This window comes from Capsicum annuum, chromosome 12 (assembly GCF_002878395.1).
Source record: "Capsicum annuum cultivar UCD-10X-F1 chromosome 12, UCD10Xv1.1, whole genome shotgun sequence".
NCBI classification, from domain to species: Eukaryota; Viridiplantae; Streptophyta; class Magnoliopsida; order Solanales; family Solanaceae; genus Capsicum; species Capsicum annuum.
The window spans coordinates 201,810,227-201,820,541 of NC_061122.1; the positions used below are offsets into that span (position 1 = coordinate 201,810,227).

Genomic DNA, 10,315 nt, shown 5'->3' on the forward strand with positions numbered 1-10,315 from the left:
TTTTATAAGTGGAATTATAAAATCAGATGAGTGCAATTTGGTCATAGTTGTGGCTTGGACTGATATTGATTATTAATCCCAATAAAGTAAAGCTCCAATAAGTTGCTCTGTTTGTACCTTTTCATTAAATTAAGCTAATATGTCACACACTGTGAAATGTTAACTAACTTTCCCCTCTATTCTAATTTATTGTAAATAAATATTGTTGTTGAAGCTTCTTCCATTTTGATTTCATTGTTGTCTCATGGTATAGACAACATGGAAAGTACCCTTTTCGTAGGGACTGATTTGCAGCTGTTGAAATAAATATTCCAATAATAAAGTCGTTTCTCCTTCATCAGTGAATTCGCTTATGCTAAAAGATAAGATGATGTTGAATGGAAGGCCAAATTCAAATTATGCAGGTGTACAGAAAAGACAATCAGCTAGGTCCAACATTACAATACACCAATGACCTTAACTTTCGATTTAGTTGCTCTACTTTCATCAAAGAAAAAAATCGTGAATCTAGGTAGAATGGAAATGTACAAATTGTGAATTAAATATATTTTTTAGAGGACTCTTACAAATGAAATCATATCTCACGCACTTCAATTGTAGTAGTTATGTTCATCCTTATTTCTTTTTGTTTCAATAAATTCATAAAGTATTATACTTGATACTCCAAATTTGGAGTAGGGTGTTTGATAGATTTTTTTTCATAAAATATTGTCAACAAAACTTTGTTGAAATTAATTTATCGTGTTGGACCTGTGCTAAGCACGGGCAATAATCATCTAGTATATTACTCTTTTATATAAATGAAGAGTTGGTTACCACTATTTTGTCTTACTTGAGGATATTTTCGTCAATAAAACTTAAACCTCCAATTAATGACACTTCCACGTGTCTTTTGCCTCTACTGTGTAACTTTCCCAAAATCTTCTTCAATCTCCATTTGTTTTCCCTTTTCTCCACTGTATTTCCTACCCACCTTGACACCAAAACACAAGCTTCAAACAAAATTTTTATTGGATTCATATCATGTTCTTAATCTCAGTTTTCATTACTCCTTCATGATTTATGTTAGGTAAGTGTATCTTTGATGGTGGAGCAAGTTTTCGATTTTTTATTGGATTCATATCATGTTCTTAATCTCAATTTTCATTAGTCCATCATGATTTATTTTTGGTAAGTGCATCTTTGATGGCGGGGCAAGTTTTCGAACAAGTTTTCATTTATATATATATATATATATATATGATACATGATGCTAACTATTTCAAGTTTTAATCCTTTTATTTCAAATCTGTTATTATTATTGTTCTATTATACAAATTAATTAATTCAAGTTTTAATCTACTTTCTCTAGATCTGTAATTAATATTGTTATGATACTAACTAATTCAATTATCCTTTGGATCTCTTCTTAGTGTTGTTCTGTGATACTAACTAATTAAAATTTTGATCTTTTTATATTAGGATCTGTAATTAGCTTTGTTTTTGATAACTTAAATTAAAGTTAAACCTTTGTAATTGTTGTTGTATTCTCTACTTGGTCCCAGCATTTGATTATGGTGAGTACTATACTACACTAATTATGTTTACAACAAACAATTGATTGGGTTTTTAGTGCTATTTCTTTTTTCTGAAGGTAACAATAGGTTTTAGTGCTAGTTTTTTGTTTAGTCACTTTATTTTTATTGATGAATTGTCAGATAGCTGAAATTGTACATAATCTGCAAACTTCATATTTGCAATTCTTCGAATGTGGTTATGACCTGGTATCTGATTCTAATGGACCATTTTAGTGCTGCTCATTATTTAGCGAGTTGCCTGATTCATTTGTCTTAATTCAGAAATTCTCGACATTGTTATTATTGCGGCTTGCTTATCAGAGTCTTGGAGTAGTGTATGGTGACCTTGGGACATCTCCCTTGTATGTCTACAATAATACATTTCCCCACGGAATTGGCGATCCGGAAGATGTCATTGGAGCACTCTCATTAATTATTTACTCTCTTACGCTTATCCCTCTCCTCAAGTATGTTTTCATAGTATGTAGAGCAAATGACAATGGCCAAGGTAAAACTCATTTTGCACTAAAAGTTGCGCATCTGATTAATATATTGATACCTCATATCTGTGTATGCATGCCCTATGATTAGTAAGTGTTCCATGTCTACTAAAAAGTCTGAGCAGGATTTATAAATGAAAGTGTTCAATAGGATGTTTGAAAGTGTGTGTGTTTGTGTAAAGTTGGGCGAGAGACAGAAAATATAGAGCAGATACATCAAGAAACTGAAACACCTAATATAGCAGTATTCTGGAGTTACTTTCTTTTTGGAGAAAATGAAAACAAAGGTGGGGCTGTAGGTATGGCAAAGAGAAAGTATTCTGCCCGAAACGCATAATACTGTTGATTCCTCCGTAGATGGACGCAGAAGATCCTTTTATTTTCTATAAGATTCTGCATATTGCAGCCAATGGTAGGACATCCGTTTCAAATTTGACATGGTCTAAAAAATTCTGTTTCCTGGGAATTGTTTTATGTGATTTATTTAACAAAAAAAAAAGGCAGCTCAGTGCACAAAAGCTACCGCTATACGCGGTGTTCAGGAAGGGCCCACCACAAGGATTTATCGTACGCAGCCTTATCTTGAACCCGTGTCACATGGCATTACTCCTTAAGTAATTTTGCTGAAGCTTCTCAGTTCCTACTCCCCTTCTTTTTCGTGTCCATTGTAATTAAAATTTCCATACTCTTCCTATCCCCCATTCATTTTCATGTCACCTAAGTTGGTACATGACGACAATCCACCTGTAAGTACCTTCACAAAGACTCCTTTTTTGCATCACATAGATTATAATAAATGGGAAGAGCTTCTAGAATGCTAGAGAATGATTGATATTCTCATTCCCATCATATAATTTTCCCAAATCTAGAATAAACGTATACAGAGGAGCATAAATTCTATACGATTTCACATAAATAGAAATTTACAAACATCCAAAAAAAAGGACTTCTAATCTTGTTAGAGATTATAAACTGCAGAAACACCACATTCCAGGCATGTACTAGCAACAGCATAATATCTGTCCATTCTTCTTATCACCATAATCTCAATATTTTAATAGTTAAAAACTCATTAATCAAAGATGTGACATTTGGTTCTTAGTTTTGGCCTTTGTAATGTATGGAATAGAATACTTGAAGCTGAATCCCCTAGCATACGTGCCCACGCTGGTTGATGGAGATGCAGTAATTGTCGACTCTTTTGCTATCATAATGGTATGGTTTTCTTGTACTCTGCCATTTGAGTGTGTAAATTTTACCATTACTATGTTGTTGGTGATGAGAAGATTTCTTGGGCAGTATCTGGAAGAGAAGTATCCCCAACGAGCATTGTTGCCTCAGGATCATCAGAAAAAAGCAATCAACTATCAGGTACAGAGGAAACAAACTAAAGAAAACAAACTATAGGTTTTCAGGTACTTCTATGATAATTGTCGATTACCAGGGAGAGCGAGTATGCTGCCTGGACCCTTGTCAATGGATATGCGTTGAATCATGTTACCATATCTACCCATTGCTTGAGATCAAATCTGAGAAGCATCGGAAAACTAAATCAATTTATTGAGGAAAATGGTTTCAATTTGAACTATGAAGGGGGTATTCTAAAAGGTTAGTACAAAGTAACTTTTATGTAATAGTAATATTGCATACTTAACTATAACTGCATCATAATTCATATCATAAGGATATACTCAAATACACTGTTTATTGGCTCGCTCTTTTACTTGATGTGTTCTCAGTACGTTCAGTATTTAACATTCCAGCAACCGTTTGAAACCAAGATCTCTAAACTTGATAACACGTTATGCTTAGATCGCCAAATTTTGTGAAACCTAGATTAATCTATTAGTCAATAGGGGACTTAAAAGGACAGATCTCTGTGTATTTGTTTGGTACTTCAATAAACGAAATCCAGGTCGAAGAGCTTTTCAGTGCTGGTTTCTATTACTTCTTTTCGCGTCAGAAGGTTATTGCTCATCATATTTTCGAATATACAGAACATGTACTGATCTCCAACTATTCATCTTCATCCGCAGAATCTGTTGGTTATGAAATCTTGTTCTTTTAAGAGATAACTGTTCTTTTTTAAATGGTCACCGGATATTGCAAAGAAGTTTTGATGTATTCTTTGCCTCACCAGTGAGCCCTGATGGTCTTCTTCTGCAAAGTTCAACCGTCAGGTTTTATGCATATTTCTCTGTAGTGTAAAAGCAACTATATACGGGAAGTAAAACATGTGTCACCTGTGCAGTCATTCTGCACCACACATTGAATCTTCCTTATTTCCTCCAAAGTTGGAAAATGGTTAATCATGCCTGTTCAAAAACTTATATGGCAATGTAACAGAATAAAATACCATTTAATTCTTGAAAGGGAAAACATTGTCTGTTAAGTTGAAAAAACTAAAAACATCATCTTTTATGAATTTGAATGCATGCTTATTGTAATATCCTTGATTCAGAGTGGTCTCGAGGTTTAAGTTCCATGAGTGGGACTCAACTAAATTCGCAATGCTGCCTCTTGCTTTAGTTGAATTCGCGTCCTGGAAGCTTTGCTGAAATACTTGCTAAACTTCTTTTTTCCCCGTGATTGCATATTGTCCTTTTCTGAAACATGACATGTTGAAACATTTCCGAAGGATTATGTCGGGCAAGAATTGCAGAAACACAAACATCTAGAATGAGATAATATATATACATTAATAAGTGAAGCAATTTTGGATTCAATACATATTTTAAGAAGCTAAGAAGAGAAACTAAGAAGGGAAGATATTTTCAGAGGAAGCTGAGAAGTGAAATATTTTCTGAGAAGGTATGGAAATGTAGTTGCAGAAATTGGGAAAGTGAGAAGTAAAGACCAAGGGAAATGTAATGTATGGCCAAGAGTAGTAACACGTAGAAGTGGAAAGGTGTATTTACGTAAATACCCTTCGTAGTACTCGGGTTATATTATAACATATATTTTGTGTAGGTATTGTCTCCTGCTGCAATTTGCAGACACGTACGTCGTCAAACTCTTCCCCTTCATCATCCCACCTTGAAATTTTCTTCACTTTTGTTTCTGTTCTTTCATTACTCTGCTCTCCGACCTGTTTTGCTTCGTTTAGATTAGATTGAACTCTGTGTCATTATATTGTTTTTTCTATTCATATATCATCAGTGTCTCTAGCCGTTCTTGATTATTTGTGGTTACTTTTTGATTTCTTAGTGTTGCATGTTGATATTTTTACTTAATGTTTACTTATTTTTTGCCCTACTACTATTTTGTTTCCACATGTGACTTGTCTACTTACTTTTTGCCTTTTATTATTACTTACCACAAAAAAATTTGATCACTACTATTTAGTTTCCATGTCTCTACTGACTTTTGTTTCCACATCGCAAGCTTTTGTATTAGCTAACTACTTGTACAACCATATGCGTAAATTTATATTATTTCCCCCTATCTTGACTTGCACATTCCTCTAAGCTAATTAGAGAAATAAGGTGGGCACTAATTTTCTAAGGGGCCAGTTTGTGTGCATTTTGCTAGAGTAATAGGGAAAAAAATTAACTTGAAAGGTTTATGAAGGAGCGAAGAAAGAAAGTTCCAGAAGGGATGAATGCAAGTTTTAATGTGCTATGAAGCAAATGGTTGTGAGAATGGTTCTAACTACAATTTCGTTTGCTGGAGTTTGTTTTGTGTGAGAAGTGAAGTGCCATCTTCAAATCTTAACTATTATAGACCACCTATGACGTGGTTAGTGTCCTATAAATTGAATGAACTTTGCGCACATTTTTTCTTTTTAAACTACCTGAATTATAAGTGTTAATAAATTCAATGTGCTAAAATGACAAAGTTCTTAAATAAATCTGTCTGTTTCAGATTTTCCTGATATAAAGATTGAATCTCCAATCAATACTAACATGTTAATTTATGTGGTCAGGTTGGGACGCTGTACGGAAAATGAGAAGATGAGGCAATCCTAATATTGGATTTGTGTTGTACAACAAGTGAAATTTCTTTTGTGACGTATGCTGCTTAAGAATGTAAGCTTCAACTTTGTTTTGCATGCATAAAATAACATGACTTATATCATATTTATGTTGACTCGGTTTGATGGTATTGCTTCCTTTGTTTTGCTCTTTTATATAAAAAGAATGGTAGGAAAATGCCCGTACAAGGTACGGGCATGGCCATCTAGTATGAATATATATGAAAATTGTAAATAAGGTATACCCTATACAATTAGTTATGCAGGAAATTTGTTTTTAAGATGTATGTTGTTGCAGATGTTTGAAGAATACAATTTTTATGCATACTTTATAAGAATTTACGCACTTTTTATCAGATTTTGTATACGTTTTGAAACAAAATTTATATAGTTACATATATATATATATATATTTAATACCATATTAGTTCTAGAAACCAACTTGTACTTTATATAAAATTTAAAGAGTTATATAAATATTTCATACTAATTTAATCATACATGATATTGTGAAGGAGATTCAAAGCCTAGTTTTGAATTTGTTTTGAAAGAAAATTCTTGCTATGACTGGTAAGTGGAATAATAATGCAAGCTTCGGTAAATATGAGTCTAATTTCATATACTCCTTTCGTTCGGATTTATTTGTTATTATTTTTTTAATATAATTTTTATTATTACTTGTCACTGTTGACAAATCAAGAAAAGATAAATTTTGTTTCATGTTTTACTCTTATCATTAATTATAATCATTTTTCAATACATATTACTAACATCAATTAATAGGAGTAATATGGTAAAATTACTATACCAATCATTATTTTTTTAATAATTGTGTCATATCAAAAAATGATAATAAAAGTAAATTAAGGAAGTATATATATATATAGAAAAATATTTTATTAATTATAGTTCACGTGTCAGCTCATAATTGTTTCTCTATATATTAGAAGTGAAGATTTCAACATGTTAGTTTTCTGTCTTCAAATTCAATATTGAGGGTCTTTAAAATAAGTTCTAAGATCAAATTAATAATTTTCTGTGCTTTGTTTTTTGAACCTCATCAGAAGTTTTAATAAAAGCTCATTTTTTTCTCTTTAATTACCAACAATGCCAAGTATTAAATTTACCATAATGCCATCACATGTGGCTTGCATATATTTCCACACACGTGAACCCTATCTCTATCTTTCATTTATTTTTTATTTTTATTTATCTTTTTATTGTATAAAATTGTTTCAAATTATTATATTGAAGTAAATTGATTAGTGAGATGATAATTTATTGTAAAAATTAATTATTGATACAATTAAATAAATTTCATTCTTAATTTAATTTCATTCATATCAAACATATAATTTACTTTTTTTCTTATTTGTTACTACAATTTCACCTAATTTAATTTTTTTCCTAATATATAGAAGAGAAAATTTCGATATGCCTGCTTATGTTGTCTGCTTCAATTGTGATTTTATTATATTGCCCCTAATTAATTATTATAAGTCATTTATATATTAGAAAATAATAATATTTAATTTAAAAAAATAGACATTTATGACATGTCTATTTCAGTTGCTTCAATCGTAATTTTACTTTCTATTATATCATTTTTCATTAATTATTATAAATTATTTATATATTAAAAAATTAATAATATTTAATAAAAAAAAGTAAAATAAACATTTATGACATGTCTGTTTCAGCTGCTTTAATCATAATTTTACTAAATATCACCCCTAATTAATTATTGTAAGTCATCTAAGTATTTCAAGTAGCTCTTCGTCGATCTGTCGGCTTCGGTTGTTTGCTCCGTGATTTTACTATATCATTCCTAAGTAATTATTATAATTTATTTACATATTAAAAAATTAATAATATCTGATAAAACAGTAGAATAGACAGTTATAACATGTTTGCTTCAGTTGCTTTAATTATAATTTTACTAAATATCACCTCTAATTAATTATTATAAGTCATCTAAGTATTAAATAAATAAATAATATTTAATTAAAAAGATAAAATAGATATTAAATGATAAGTTAACTTTTGATTTTTTAAAATAACTTGACATCTTAAATGAGATTTCACTTACTTTTTCTTCACAAGTATCTTCTGTAGTAATTTTATTATATCACTTCTAATTAATTGTTATGAGTTATTTAAGGCATGTCTATGTTGATGCTTCAATCGTGATTTTACAATATCACCTATAATTAATTATTATGGTCATCTAAGCATCATGTCACATAGATTATAGTAGAAAAAGTTTTACCCAATAATTAAAAATTTAAATTATTTAAAAAATATAATTGACTATCAGTGACACAAAATTCAAGACAAGGAGTGTAGCATATATTTTTTAAAAATTACATAAAAATTATTATAAATTACAATAGTTAAAAACTTGAAATATCTAAAAATAATTTAATCTGTTATATATTTTTATAAAATACATAAAAAAAAATACTATAAATCACAATAATTAACAACTTAAAAAATTTAAATGATATAAATATTTGGTTGACTCTTGAAATTATATTAGTGTCGCTTAAATTGAAATAGAAGAAAAATATTATAAATCAAAATAATTAATAATTTAAATTATTTTAAAAATATAATTGACTATCAATGCCACAAAAGTTTGGATAGAGAGAGTAACATATATTATTTTAAAATTACACAAAAAATATTATAGATTACAATATTAACAACTTAAAATATCTAAAAATATATTAAAAGTATGATTGATTATCGAAATTCAATTTGTGTCACAAAAATTGAAACAAAAAATATATACTGAGCTCATGCTAGATCCCGAATGAATCTTAGGATGTATATGCAATCCATGTTTTTTTAACCTTTGTTTAAATATATCAAAATTGAAAAATGCAAGTTCTAATACAGTACATCAAATAGTGTATAAGGAATAATATTAGCATAAATAATACCAATATTACTAATACAAACATTATTAATGTAAACATTATTCATACATTCTATCAACATTATTTTTGTACACTCTAACAAACGACTCCACGTTTTAATGGAAGGAACATATACAAAAGTAACGTTCAATAAAATATCTACATAAGTATGTTTTATCATGTTCTCAAAGTCGAATAATTTAAATTGATATGAAAGATGATAACTTATAATTTTCTTTTCTATATAATTTTTGAAACACTTAAAATTTGAATTTAAAATATTAATTTAATTTAACTTCAAAGAACAAGTTGACAAATAAAAAAGAAGGAGAAAATAAAAGCAAATGATGTTTATGGCAGCTTATTAAGGGAATACAATGTGGGTTATTAATTGCAATCCACATGTGATGTAATATGCAATGACTAGAAAACCTTCTATCTTTTTCAATAATGATTTTCTATTTTATACAACAAATGTCAAATCTTATGGATGAATTTTAATCTCAAATTTTCTACTTAATGTAGCAAATCTCATTCATATGATTAAAGATATAAACTTCTAAATGCATCAAATTTTATTGTTTATGTGAGTAAGTTATACATAACTATCTTGTAAGACTTGACTCCTTGAAAAATACTACCAAGTAGTTAATATGTTTTGTGTATTCATATTTTATAATTCATAATTCGAATTAATATCAATTTAACTTACTATACATAGTAAAAATATCTTAACGTTGGGCTCGTGCTGACATGGGTCATGCTACTCTAGTGTTAAGAGGAGAGAACGAATAGACATTTCAAATAAAATACTTAGGGCCCGTTTGGCCATGGAAATTTTTTCCTTTTTTTCGAAAAAATTTTCCGGAGTTGGAAATTGTGGTGTTTGGCCATGAAAATTCGAAAAATAATTTCAGAAAATTTTTCTGAAAAGGGAAAACAGGTTTTGTTGTTTTCACAATTTTCCAATTCCAATTCCAACTTTTATTATTATTACATATAACCCCAATCTTTTAAATTTTTACATAAAACTCTCCTTATTACATTATTTTTTCAATATTACGTATATAGCAGTTTTAAAGAATAAGATAATTATAATTACAAACTTAATGCTATCCTAATTAATATATATCTCTTTTTCTCTCTCATTATTATTTTTATCTCTTATTTAATTTTCTCCCTTATTTAAGACATTATTTTACTGCTAATTTATATTTATACCCATAAATATATAAAGTATTATATTTATACCCATAAATATATAAAGTATTATATTTATAATAGAAATATACAATGTATGTTATATATAAAGTTTATACCATGTATATACCATACACACACATATATAAATATACAAAGTATTAA

At 29.0% G+C, this 10,315-nt stretch overlaps 2 long non-coding RNA genes across 2 annotated transcripts; one reads left to right on the forward strand and one right to left on the reverse strand.

Moving 5' to 3' along the window:
* The first annotated feature begins 935 nt into the window (after positions 1-935).
* On the forward strand, positions 936-6,324 carry LOC107849694. Its single transcript, XR_001668246.2, has 6 exons — positions 936-1,069; positions 1,839-2,064; positions 3,186-3,271; positions 3,356-3,427; positions 3,501-3,664; positions 5,982-6,324. It is a non-coding gene; the product is annotated as an uncharacterized LOC107849694 (long non-coding RNA).
* On the reverse strand, positions 2,939-3,636 carry LOC124889419. Its single transcript, XR_007048401.1, has 2 exons — positions 3,498-3,636; positions 2,939-3,392 (listed from the first exon to the last, which is right to left on the reverse strand). It is a non-coding gene; the product is annotated as an uncharacterized LOC124889419 (long non-coding RNA).
* Positions 6,325-10,315: the final 3,991 nt, after the last annotated feature.